This window comes from Geotrypetes seraphini, chromosome 3 (assembly GCF_902459505.1).
Source record: "Geotrypetes seraphini chromosome 3, aGeoSer1.1, whole genome shotgun sequence".
Lineage (NCBI taxonomy): Eukaryota > Metazoa > Chordata > Amphibia > Gymnophiona > Dermophiidae > Geotrypetes > Geotrypetes seraphini.
In genome coordinates, this window is record NC_047086.1 from 297,285,916 (window position 1) to 297,300,158 (window position 14,243).

At 41.9% G+C, this 14,243-nt stretch overlaps 1 protein-coding gene across 10 annotated transcripts in view; it reads left to right on the forward strand.

The window, feature by feature from the left end:
• The window catches only part of CHRM3 (cholinergic receptor muscarinic 3), a 1,018,971-nt gene that overhangs the window by 385,146 nt on the left and 619,582 nt on the right, over positions 1-14,243 (forward strand). For 2 of the 10 annotated variants that reach the window (XM_033937305.1, XM_033937299.1), the window contains exon 4: positions 7,347-7,432. The exons of 7 other annotated variants lie outside the window; for them this stretch is intronic. The gene's annotated coding sequence lies outside the window, so the exon portion shown is untranslated. Of the gene's footprint in view, positions 1-7,346; positions 7,433-13,618; positions 13,870-14,243 lie in introns of those variants that run through there. One more of the 10 variants, XM_033937307.1, reaches the window with a different exon arrangement.

Here is a 14,243-nt window from a genome sequence, read left to right on the forward strand (position 1 = left end):
TTTGCAAATCTGAAATTGAAAAGTCAGGCTCACCAACCAGGGGCTTTCCTCCTCTCTGTTCCTCCTGGGTCGGGACTAGTCCCAATGTTGTACCGTCCTCGTGTACATTCAGGCTCTGGTGCAAACTCAGAGATCCTGAGTCGATGATAGTAGTCTCGCTGTCCCCGGGAACCTGGGGGGGAGAGCGTATGCTGACTTCCGACTGCCTCTCTACCCCCGGAGAACTAGCGGCATGAGGATTGGGAGGAGGAGCTCTCACGTCGGGGCTCAACGAGATCTCATGCGCCCGAAACGACGCCTCCATTCCATCTCCCGGAAGCGCCTCAGGCAATGGCAATGCCGGCGTTCCTAAGGCGCCCTGCATCCGCCTCAGCATATCTTCAATGTTGCTGAAGGAGACCGCTCTAGGGCGCCGCGAGGTTCCAGGGATACCGTTTCCTCTCCTCTTTGGCATTTCTATCGTTCACCAAGACGATAAACCGCTGGGAGAAGAGTTTCAAAAGATGAGGCTTGCGGGCAGCTGCTCAGCAAACCGTGGGCATCTTGGATCGTAACTCCTTTCTGAAAAATTATTAATGAAGGCGTTTACACATAGTGCAGAATGCAGGATTGTGGACGAAGAAATGGAAATGTTCAACGCCTATGATGGAGTTGCATTGGTTTCCCATAAAGCAACAATTAGGGGAAATTCTAAAACTGGCGCCTAAGTTAATTAAAGAATGCCATTAGAAGCTGCAAAAAATGGCGAGGTTGAAGCGACTAAATAAAAGGCACCAAAGTAGGCATGGACAATGCCAGAAGTGGCTTTAGGTGGCCTAAAGCACCTATGTATACGTGATTCACACAAAGATAGATGTCAGAAATGTAGGCCCGGAAAACCCAGACCCACGTTTCCAGCGCCTATCTTTCCTGTAGGCGCGATTCTGAAACTGGCACCGATGCATGATTGACACACGATCGGCGACCGCTTTTAAGGCGGCCGCCGATATTGGCGCCAGTTACAGAATCCAGCCCTTACATTTTAAGGTTTTGGTGCTGATTTTTAAGTTGCTTCAAGAAGGCCAACCTTTCTATTTGAGAGAGAAAATGCGATGGTATATACCAGCCAGGTCTTTGGGGTCTATCCAAGGAAAACTAATTCTGTGGTACTAAATAATACTGTTGGCAGCAACATGTTATTTCAGTGGCTGTACTGCAGAAAATGACACGGGGACAACTTTTTCCCCTTCCCCACAGGAACTCATTTTCCTGTCCCATCTCAGCGAGTTCTTTTCCTGTTCCTGCCCCATTCCTGCAAACTCTGTCCTCATCTGCACAAGCCTCAAACACTTTAAAATCATAAGTGTCTGAGGCTTGTGCGGTTAAGGCAGAGATTACAGCAGTGTATCGCAAACTACTGGTAAGGAGGAGAGGCGCCGGCGTGGGCTGACTGCTTATAGGACGTGCCTCTTGTGGCAAGATACATGTCTTGCAGGTAGTCAGCTGGCACTGATGACTCTTCTCCTCGCTGGCATCTCTCCTCCTCTCCCTGCACCGCCCCTCCTCCAGGATCCTTCACCAAAGTGACGGGTTCAGGGTCACAGCCAGATGGGCCTCCATGTATGCGCAGTTGTCAATGTGATTACATCACACATGCATATGACATCATCGCATTGAAGTCCGTGCACTTCCGGCCAAGGCGCTAGGTTCAGTGTGCCTTTAGGCCAAAAAGTCTGTGGGTACACTGGATTATGGGAATGGGAAAGGGGCAGTTACACAACTCACGGGGACAGGGACAAATTTGTCCCTGTATTATTCTCTACTGTACTGCAGATGTGAGGCAGATGGGAAATGTTGAGATCCAAACACAGCCTTTCTGTTTTTCAGAAAAATTTGAGGTGTTATCTTTTCCCAAAAATGTGAATTAGCTATTCATTTTACTGTGCCACTTGTGTCTTTGGTCTATGTTGTATGTTGCTGGAGTTTTAGGCTGCAGTTGCTTAGCTGTGAATGAGGCATGTTTACTAAGGTGCAGTAAGCAGTTAGTATGGTTTCTAGTGCACAGTTAACATTAGTCCTAGCCTGTGGTAACACTTAACATGCATTAAAACAATCTGTGCATTAAGGCCTTGATTCTATAAATGATAAGAGGGGAAGAAAGGTAGGGTGAGGGTCAGGGCAGGATGGAAAGAAAAAGGGGAGTGTGAGGTATGGAGGGAGAGAAGAATAAAGGGATAAGGACAGAGAGGAGGAGAGTTAGGATAAGAAGAAAATAGTATGATAACAGGAGGGACAGAGAAGGTGGTGATGGTGAGAGGGTGGGGGAAGGGATAAGGAGTTAAGTAGACAGCAGGATAAGGGGAAGGGAAATGCTGGTAAAGGGATGGGAGACAAGAGTGTGGGGGAAGTAGAAGGGGTAAGAGAGAGGGAGAGAAAGAAATTGTTGGCTACAGCTTACAAGGGGAAAGAGGATTGGGAAGAGGTATATGGGTGGTGGGTTTTTTTTTTGGGGGGGGGGTCTATATTTTTGCTAGATGGCAGGACTGTTATGTTGAGGCCACCTTGCTGTTGTTTTTGGTTAGATTGTAAGGTGTTAGGATTGGTTCACTAAGCCCTCTAGTATTGGGGCTGCCGATCCGTTGTGGTTATTTTGGATGAGTGGAGAGGATGCTATGCTGGTGCTATTGAGCCCCTCTTGTTGTTTGTCACATTGAATAAATCTCCTGTTAAAAATGTCACTGCATGTCACTGAATATTTTATAGTCATACAATGGAGAAATAGATGACCGATCCATATTAATGATTACTTCAATGATTATTTGTCATCCTCTGATTAACTTATAGGAAACACTGAATAGTATTATAATTTCAGATAGCTCGAGCCATCTACATTATTGCGTATGGTTTATTGAAATCATGAAAATGCAAACTCTGCAGCTTTCCAGCCATATTTACATGTCAGCTGTGCTTCTGTGGTATTAGAATTAAACGATATCAGTCACTAACAGAAATAGCTGTTGTTGTCTGGTGAAAATATAGTAAAGAGCACGATAAATTAATTACTTCAGTTACATTAACAGTGTATTTAATTGGAAATGCTGACAGAACTGGTGCTGGGCTTAAAAATGCCATTGGTCAATATTCTTAAGCATATAACAATTGCCATACTGGGTGAGACAAAAGGTCCATCTAGTCCATTATCCTGCTTTTTGGTCAATTCAAGTCTTAGTCTGTGAAATAATTCTCAAAAATAGCAATTTCTTTGTCATCAGCAGCAGATGAATCCAGAGACTAGTAGTGTCCATGCACCAGCAGGCAGAGATAGAGAGCACCAAGCTGAGCTCTGTTATACATACTGTAGGACGGTATGCTCACTGGTAACCCAGTATTCTCTATCTCCACAGGCAGATGGATGGTCTCTCACCTGCCCCTGGTTTAATCTGCTGCTCAGCGTGGCCTGCAAGCACCCATTCAGCTGTTGGGGTGGGGGGGTGGGGAGAGTAGGCACATCAGAAGTGTCTGAATTCCCACACAGTCTGAAGTGTAGGGTGCTTTATTGGGGAAGCCAAAGCATTTTGTTGGCAGCAGCAATTTTGAATTCTCCAGCTCTGGGGGAGGCTCAAGCTGTGCTGGATTTTCCCGTATGATGGAAATATTGAATTTTCAAGTTATCAGACTACCGAGTTTGGGCCTCTTGCTTGTTGGCAGTAATGTTACTTTTTTGTTTTTTTTTAGTTCCTGTGGTAATTGGTTAATTAGGCTCGAGGGTGTGCATTGAGAGCTCTCAGTCTTAGTGGTTGTTCTCTGCAACATAGGGTGAACATGCAGTGAGCTTCTGAGAGAGAGGTTATGCTATGACACATATAAACATGGAGTGCCCATGGCTACATTGAGTCCCAGTACAGTAGGAGGGCAACTCATTTCTGGGTTTTTACGTTATTTCATAATCTGGGTAATACTTGTACTCCTCTTGGGAAGTCAAGGAGTTTTCTTGGTGTCTTGTCACAAGCTCAGATCTGGCCATTCAAAGTATCTTCTCCAACTTTTCCAGTTGCAGCGTGGGTCCAGCATCTGGTAATCCTTACAAATCTGCACTTTTAGCAATGCAAAGTTTGCAGTAGTGTGAGGTGTGGTTTTCTGTTTTTTTTTTAAGGTCCGTATTTTAGCAATTGGGACAGCATGGACTATGTAAGTCCCTTTTGTGGCATAGTATGTGCTCCTGTAGCCAATTTGGACCAGGGGTTCTCCAGCCAGGGAAGGCTGGATCTCGTAGCTCTTCCTGTATGCGATGACCTCTGGTGTGCACAGCAGTTGGGGAACTGTACATGTCAGCCTTCTCATGCACTGTGTCCCTTTGGGGTCTTTCGCATTTGCAGGGGAGCAGTGCAGGTTCTCCCTCCTATGCCTTTCCAGGAGGTCTAGGCACATTCTTGCGTAGGGGCTGAGGATTTAGCTTTAATATCAGCTGCTTGATATTCGAAATGGCTCTGTACCTCCTGCTTCTGCGGCTGACATTTCTTCTCTGCCCCGGGATTGCATTGCAGGCACTTCTCCCCTAAGACACTCAATTCTAAATCAGTAGCCCTTTTCAGCTACTACTTATTTTTTTATAGTGCTGTTAGATGTACACAGTGCTGCACATCAGACTTTGGAGAGTCAGACCCAACTTTGTAGAGCTTACGATCTCTCTCAACAGAGAAACTGCACGGGTAGGTCCTCCTTTCCTAGGGACATCTGAAATCTACCCCTGATATTTCTAGCACTGATTATTCAAGTTTATTCATGGCTTGATATACCGACCATCACATGTATCTGGGCGGTTTACAATATCACAAATTAAAAGGTTTAATATAAATAGGTAAAATAAAATAATATGGGGTAAACCTAAAACTATTACAATTGAGACTGATTAGAAACGAGAGGATTTTTGGGGATAGGAAAGTAATTAAGTACAATGATAAATAAAAGGGGGTAGAGGGAAGGGAAGTAACATGAAGAAGATAGGGATATCGCTTCTTAAAAGCGGGATTTTTTGTTTTCTCACTCACTTATTTCCTACTTATTGGAGGCATCTTTAGCAATTCTCTAAGAGGTTAAGGGGAGTAGTGGTTTGGTCTCAGGACTGCATGATGTGCTGTGGTATGGCTTTAATTAGCTTTTTTTTTGTGTATACATTTTTTTATACTTCATATTAAATTTTGATATTTTATGCTTTATGTTTTTCATATAATCAATTTATATTTGTTTTTCCATAGACTTCTGAAGAAAGTACCATTGGTGTCGAAAAACACTGGCTATGTTGCGTCAGATATATGTTTCTAGAACATTATTAATAAAGGTCTCAGTTGATACGCCTTGACCGTCTCTACTTTCTTTGTCCTATTTCAATCTCATAGAGATCTTATTTCTTCTTTTTGTATGCTTCTGGTTTCAGGATTTTCAGATTTGGCACAGAAACCTAATTTCTAGACTTGTGTTTAAAAAAACAAAAAAGATAGCCCCAATATATGCATATGTGGAAGGATATCGAGCCTAGACCTCTGGTTCACTTGCAGGGAGCCTGGGGTCTCTTTGTCTTGGCGGGCTCCACAGTTCTAGGGCCAGCTGGGGGAGTGTGGCAGGCACTTTGTGCTTCCAATCTAGAACAACCATATGCTTTTAGTCCTTGTATGGCCCAATGTGCTCTTTCCCTCCCCACAATTGGGGCATACTGGTGGTTCCTATCATGGTTTCTCCCTGGTGCATTTACCCATTATGGGTGCCTTATTGCAGTTGGGCTGCGTAATCTATTCCTCCTGAGGGCCATCATGATATCTCTTGGCAGGCTCCAGCTACCTCTTGGGTGATGCTATGAATTTTTTTGGGAGAGGAGGGGCAGTTTGCCCTGGCTTTTTCTCAGAAAGTAGGATAACCTTCGTATATCAGCTGTCTTGATTCCTACAGCATGGCTCTGATGTAGAGTGTGAATCCAGCAGCCTGGTTGGCACTGCTCCATCTCTGGATGTAGAGCACAGATCCAGCTGTCACTGTGCCATTGCTCCATTATCCAGATGTAGAGCATGGATCTGGCTGACTGTTTGATGCTGCGCCATCACTGGATGTATAGCACAAATCCGGTAGCCTGTATACTGCTCATCCATCTCTGGATGTAGAGAACAAATGGGCCTACCTTTTGTTTTTGCTACTACTGCATCTCCAGATGTTGACCGCAGTTTTATCTGCTTGTTTGGCTCTGATCCATCTCTGGATGTAGAACGCAGATCTGGCTTCCTGATTCATATGGCTCAGTTTCTAGCTGTGGAGCATGTCTCACCTCTCCTATTCAGTGCCCATTGGTTACCCGTTGAACACAGAATTAGTTATAAAATCTTACTTTTAACCTTCACAACAAGACTAAATAATCAACCGGTGTTTATTAACAGACTTTTAATTCCTTATAATTCTTTAAAATCGCTTTGTTCAATGTCAAAAATCTTCTCGTCATACTTTCTGTAAAATTAATCAACATATTGCGCTCCAACAACTTTGCTGTCACTGCCCCCACTCTCTGGAATTCACTGCCCAATCATTTGTGCAGTGAATCTGAAATAAAACAATTCAAATCAAAATTAAAAACATTTTTGTTCCAGGATGCCTTTGGACAATAACTGTCCTCTTAAGGACAAAACAAATAAATTTTATCACCTTTTACCCTAACCTATTGTATTTTCCTTTTTTGTTTTGCTTTTTCTTTCATGATTGTAATTCTTCCCTAATGTTTGAAGTAAGTCCATATGTCTTATTATGTGTTTTATTAAGCCACTTTGGTTTTGTCTAGTTTCCCTGACTTTTTAACTGTTTTTTAATGTAAATTTTATATTGTACACTGCTTAGAAACCTGATTAAGCGGTTTAAATTTTTTTTAATAAACTTGAAACTTGACTTGAATTTGGCTGCCTGGTTGGTAATACTTCATCTCTGATGTAGGATACAGATTGACTTTTGCTGCTTCTCAATCTCTGGAGCTACAACTACTGGTTGGGGACGCCTCCAGATGTTGAGAGCAATTTCAGTTCCCAGTTTGGGCATGATTCCATCTCAGAAGGAGGAGAAAAGCCCCAGCAGCCCATTTGGCACTTCTGCTTCTCAGGTGGAACAATGTAGCACCACCAGGCTGGTTGACACATCTCCATCTCTGGATGTTAAGCACAGTTCCATTGCTGGTTGGTGAATGTAAATCCATTTGACATTGGCTCCTCTGAAGCATGCCGTATATTGCTCTATCACTGTAAGTTGGGTGTTAATCCATGTCTTGAGACTGTGGATGGCTAAGTCTTAGGGCACAGCTTGGTTTCTTTCTATTGAACACTACTCTATTTCATCGACAGGGTTGTGTGCTTCCCCTGGACTGACTTTGGCCATCTCTTGGATGCATGCTTTCCGCAGGTCATCAAGTTGTTGCCTTCCATGGCTGGTGAGTGCATAACCTTGGCACAGCTCTACCCCTCAGGCATCTTCTTCTCTGATGTCTGCCTAGGATGTGGGTACTACTTGTTCTTCCATCTTGGGGCGATCCTCCTTGTCTCCTGGGTGCTCTGATGACTCAGTTTCCATTTTGTTGTCACCAAGCTTTCACAGGCTTGACTTTGTGGTTCACTTCTATGCTTTGGGTGGTACAGAAGAATCAAGAATATTCTTTAAAATGACTTGCTTCTGTTATAAAACATTATGTGGCTTGGTGCTAACCTATTTAGTTGACCATTTTAAATTTGCAGAATCATCATTGAATAAAAATGCTATATTTTTGTTCCCCATTGCCAAATGTTGTATTTATGAACCTATCAGATGGTGTGTTGGAATAAGTGCTTTAGCAAGTTGATAACAAGTTCCAGTTCTTATCAGGTGTTTAGAAAGAAGTTGAAGATTCATTTATTTGATAAATTTCATAAATAATCTTATAATTTGCTGTGTATGTGAGCTTGTATTTCACTGTGTATGTATAGTTTATTTGATTCTTGTAAACCGCTTAGAACTGATAGATATTGTGCTATATAAGTGGACTGTCATATTATTTTACAGCTTTTGCTCTTTTTTGGCTCTTCTTTCAATTCCTTGGGGGTCAGCAGATCACTTGGATTGGTGTTTCCTTTTGCTTACGTTTTATTCATTGTTCTGCCCTACTGAGGACCACTTTGCTACGTCTCACTAGTCTCTGGATTTATCTGCTGATGACAAGGAAGAAAAAATTATGTTTCATACCTGATAATTTTCTTTCCCTTAGTCACAGCATATGAATCCAGGGTCCTACCCTTTCTGTCTCTCCTTTACTCTGTATAATTTGGCCATATGTTCTGCTTGGTGTGGGCCTGGTAGCAGTGTGGTATGATTGTGTGAGGAGGGAATCATTGGCCGATAGTCCTGTTCAGCTGCTCCTGCTGCTTTGTTACTAGTGAGCATACCATCCTATATATCAGGCATGTCCAACTTTGAACAGGTTGTGATCTACTTTTTCCGGCCAAAAGTGCCGGTGATCTACCACCATGAAAATTAAGTTTCAAATTAAATTTTAACCCAATAAAGTAGGAGGATTCCCTCCCCCCCATTTTTAATGAACCTTCTGTCATTTACTTGGATGTGATCAGCTGTTAAGCAAAAACAAAACAGAGAGACGAAGATCCAGTAAGAACTGTGAGGGGAAATAGAAAGTACATTTTTTCTTAAAGTTTTATTGAGTAATAACTTTCTTTAACTTTTATTGAGTAATTTGTGTTAAATTTAGGTCAAGTATTGATCCAGGCTGGTCTTGCACAATCTTTAATATTTTGCTCTTGCTCATTAGTGAGACATCTGAGCCTGCATTTCATCTACCACTTTTTGAAGTTGGGTGAATATTGCGTGAGGGCCAGTCTCAGGGAATCCTGGAGATGTTCATCTGTCATGTTGATACATTGTGTACCCTTCGTCATTTTCAGATGGGAAAATGCAGATTCACACAAATAAGTTGAACCAAAACAGGAGTGTACAGCTTTAGTGCATCTTCTCAAGTGTCTCTAGGCACTAGCTTCCAAAACGATTCTTGCTCAGCACGGGTCTTGAGAAAAATGTCATTTTTAAGGGTTAATATTTTGTTTTCAAGAGATGGCTTGCTCAATGACTAATTTTTACTGATAGCAGCTGCAGTTTCTTTAATGTCCACATCTACTTTAAATGGGTATGACAAGTACTCCACAACTGTTCCAATTTTTTGGAAGTCACAGAATCTATTTTTGAATTCCTGGATAAAAGAACAGATTTATGTCACATACTTCTTGTTCTGAAAAACAAAATTTGGATATTGTCCCAGATGGTCATGTGTATTAGGAAAATGATCAAAAGTGGTATTTGCAAGGCCAATCCTTATTAGCTCAAATTTGCTCTTGTAGGATGAAACTGTACTCATCATCTTGCCAATGCATTTGTTTTTAACCTTGTAGTTCAAGATTCATATTTCTTAGTTCGCCTGTAAAGTCAGCGAGAAATGCTAGATCACATAACCACTCCTCATCTTCCAACTCTGCTTGGTCATCTCCCCTCTCCTTCAAAAAACTTCTTATTTCATTCAGCAAATCACAAAATCTTTGTAGAAATTTGTGCCTACTTAGCCACCTTACATCTTTGTGCAAAATTATTTCCGCTGCCCCTTCATCAAGAGTAAGATTGAAAAGCCGTCTTTGAAATGATCTTCCATGAACTGAATGTACAATTTTGAAAGTGATGTCCATGACAGTCTTTGTATTGAGTCTCTTGCTTGCCAAAACTTGCTGGCGAATGATGCAGTGGTAAGAAAGGAAATCTGTGAAGTTGTCATGCTGTCTACAGAGGGCAATGAAACCCTTAACCTTATCTGTCATTGCTCTTGCTCTATCAGTAGTGATGGAAACAAGTCTATGCAATGGAAGATTATATTTTGTCACAAAAGAATGGAAAGAACTGAATATTTCCTGACCTGTAGTTCTCTCTTTTAAAGAAATCATTTCAAGTAGTTCTTCTTTAACACTGAAGTCTTCAAAAACCATCTGGCTATGTCTGTATTCATCCAGTTGGAGTGAGAAAGCAACACAATTTGAAACATCCTCCAACAATTGTTCAGTTGTGTCTCCACACATCTTTTCTATTCGCCGCACGACGAATAGAAAAGATGACAGTTGTACATCTTGAATAGCAGCTATGATCTCTTTCTTATTTTTAAATCCTTCAAAAAGATTGTTAGCTGCTTCAAGAAAACAATCATTTACAAAGTCCCCTTCAGTGAAAGATTTGCATTTCTTTGCAATCAGGTTGCTCACCTTGAAGGATGCTATGGTTGCATTGACCGAATGTGACCTTGGCTTGGCCATCAACTGTTGCTGAGTAGCAAATTTCGATTTAAGTTCTTTGAGCTTCAGTTTACGAATTTCACTTTTAGGTGGAAAATCTGCATCAAACTTACTGCTATGCAGAGCCATATAATGACATTCCAGATTACCCTTTTTGGGCAAGGATACTGGGGTGTTATAAATTAGACAACAACACTTGTCTTACACCATGATGAAGAAGTAGTCCATTTCCCATTCATCATGAAAGAGGTTTTGCTCTTCTTTGGAAAACTCATCTTTATTATACTGGGGAGGCTGGATGTAAGAAGGCCAAATTTGCTAAATTAGTATAAACACTGGCTGAATCTGGCCCAAAACTGTCACTGTCTCAAAGTATTAAAGATCAACAGGAACTGAAGACCCCTGGATGATGTGCAATACAAGGACTGGAGATGCTAAAACCACACATGCAATAATCAAATGCCACCAAACAATCATCAAAAAAACTCAAAGAGATCTAAGATGGTGACAGAGTGAGTGTGTCTACAAGTGGCTCCTGCACTTTGCTGGTCAATTCATATTTCTATCAGGAATTTTACCTTTCGTTATGCCTAAGCACAGGGGTAAGCAGAGGAGTGTTCTTCCTGCCTCCTCTTCCACTTCCCTGACACGGCAAGCGGCTATTACATCTTATGCCATCCCAGCTGGAGCGGGCTTGTCCGCTGACCGAGGTGGGCAGATCTCGGTCTTGGAAGGTGAGGTGTCGCTTAGCCCATTAGGACATGGTGTTCCTCCGCGTCCCGGGACGATGTCGGGGACGCCTTCAACAGCGCAGGAAGCGCCGGAGTTAATGTCTCCATCGGTGTTGCAAGTCTCACCCCTGACCCCAGATATGATCTACAGCTTGCCGGCTTCTTCACAGCCGACATTGGAGTCCGGAGGAACTAGAACTCGTACTGCAGCAGGGAAGGAGGAGGCTAAACCTATTGGGGAGTCTCCCGGAATATCTCTCCCTGCTGCTTTGGTGAGACCTGCGGTGATTGACATGGAGGCGATTTGGAGTGGCATAGAAACTTTACATAAGGTATGCTCCCAATTTGTTGCCTCAGTACAGAATATTAACACTCAATTTAAAACTTTTGAAGAGAAATTCCAACAACAGTCTAATAGAATGGACAATTTAGAGAAATCAATGGCAGAAGTGAAGGTTTCTAGCAACTTACAACTGAAAGAAAAGTGTTTGCATACTAGAAAAATAGAAAATTTGGAGAATGCAAATAGCAGCTTAAATTTGAGACTTTTAAACTTTCCTGTCTCTAAATTTCAAACGCCTAGAGATTTATTTCATTCCTTCTTAAATTCAGTTTTGAAATTTCCTGAAAATAATATGCCACCGTTACAAAAGTTATATTACTTGAACCTTCCTAAAGAGGATAAATAAAAAGGAGAAACAATACCAAGAGATTTGGATCTCACTGGTATGTTGGAGACATCTCAAGAAGAAATATTTACTAGAGCCACTTTATTGGTGACTTTTGTTTTTCTTCAAGACAAGGAGGCAATTCTTCATCTATTTTATAGGACTGATAATGTGGAATTTCATGGATTCAAAATTTCAATATTTCCTGATGTATCGAATGGACGCAAGCCAGATGTAAGAAATTTTTGGCTTATCGTCAGTCTGTTTTGAGTATAGGAGCAACTTTTCAGTTACATTTTCCTTACAAATATTGCATTACTTATCAGAATAATAGATATATTTTTTTATGAACCTGATCAGTTGAATTTTTTCCTTGAGGGTAAAGCAACTAAAAGAACTTCAGAGGCTCCCATGGAATCTCCCAACCAGGCCATTAATTAATTGACTCCAGCTGCACTCTGTAATGTGATTTGATTTTGAATTATTCCCTGAAAACCAATTTTCCTTGGAGGTGATAGATTTTCTCTCCTCATATTGTGGACTATGATTTTAGTTACTAATGTGGAATTATTTTATAATTTGATTTATTTGTTTCCTATTTCAATTGTTTATTTCTGTTTAATTGTTGTTTAACAAGTTGTAAAAGAATATAAATTTTTTTAAAATTTAAAAAACCTCAAACGCCTGTCCAGCAAACCTCAAAAAATCAAATACCACCAAACAAGTTCAAATACCACCACACGCAAATTAATAAATTCTGCACACAGTATAGAATCAACGCAAAGGCAAGGCAAAATAAAATTGCAGAGGCAAGCAAAAGTCACAGTGGTTTGAACCAATTCGAAGGCAAGTTAGAACAAAATTGGAAAAGCCCGCAAAAATCACCAAATTATTGACACTTTGCTATGTCTTGCCTGAAAACGTTTAATGAAAGTGAACTATAAAACGACCAATGAACAGCACACGACACAACTAAAATAGTAAGTGTATTCAGGTAAAGCCCGGGTGAATGGATATTGCCCAGTATATAACACACTTCTAACGGGTATTAGGGTGGAGGTAGGAATGGGTGATTCTGAGAGGCAGGAGACCAGGTATGACGTCGGGCCTGTGGCGTATGATCGCGGGGCGCGGGCGGCTGCCCCCTGGGATACCCACAACCTATTGGCACGAAAAACAACAAGTGCCCCCAATATACCTGCAGGCAAGATTCTTGCAGGCAGGGAAAAAAGTCAGGCAAAGGATCAGCATCGGCGGCAAGCCCTCGACAGACGACTTGCCGGCACGAGCTCTCTCCTAGCGATGGGGTGAGCTACTGGAGAGATGGAGCCAAGTGGGGCTGGTGATCTACCTCTGACCCCCTCCGTGATCTACCAGTAGATCGCAACCTAACTGTTGGACATGCCTGGCTAAAGGAAAGAAAATGATCAGGTATGAAACATATTTTTCCATTTTCTGCTTCTTACACTCAGCAATTAGCATTGACCCTTTCCCGGGTCTAACTTTCTAATGGTTTATAGACTTTACGTAAGGGAATTTGCACAAACCCTTCTTTTTTTAACACAAGTATAACTTTTACTATATCTCAAAGCTCAATTATACATTGAGTAAAAAAAAATATATTTTTTTCTGATTTAAGTGTATAACTTGTGACATTTCCATCCCTAGTGATTAACCTGTCATGGTTAAGTCCATTACTAAACCGGTTCCCAGAGGCAGGAAACCCTGCCAGCTGAATATAGAGCCTTGGAGGCTGCAGAAGTCAGGGCTGCCTATCGTGAAAGAAATGAGCTTGATGCTGACCCAGAACCCATCCTTGAGCCAGAACCTATCAGGAGAGCAAGCTCCTATAGAAAGTGCAGTCAGTTCCCAAACTGTAATATGCCCAGTGAACTGAGAGGGAGCCAGAGAGCATACAATCCTGTGCCCCAGCCACAGAAGCTAGGGAATGGCTTTAACAGTTTAAAACAGCTCTCAAAGAGTGTGAAGCAGGCAGCTCAGGAAGACCAGGCAGATAGGACTCTGGCCAGCACCAAGCAGGAGCCAATAGAATGAGAAGGCCCTGAATCTCAAAGTACTCCAGAGCTGGAAGCCCCAGAAGAAAGCATGGAAATAGCAGCATTTGAAATGCTTGGAGCTGTCTCAGAACAAATGGATGTGAGTTTGGCAGTTTCTTACCAGTGATTTGCTTTGCTTTGCTCTTTTTCTTTGGATATTTTGTTGGAACAGCTTGCTAAATGAAGTAGCTATCAAGAACTGTGTTGAAGAAGTTTCCTTTCTGTTGCACAGAGTTGGGGTTAGGCTGGAGCAGGGCTAGAATTGTGCACAGCCATGATTTGCTTATACATCAGCTGGGACTGAGCATTGAGAAAGCTGGTGGGTTGTTTTTTTTTTCTTCTGTTGCCTTGGAACTGAAGTGGATTATGGCAACAAAGTGAGTTCCAGAATTGTGGGGCAGGTTCACCGATTATCTCAGGTAGGGATTTTGTGGGTGCTTGTTAAAAGCTGTTGTTAGAGTGAACCCAGCAATT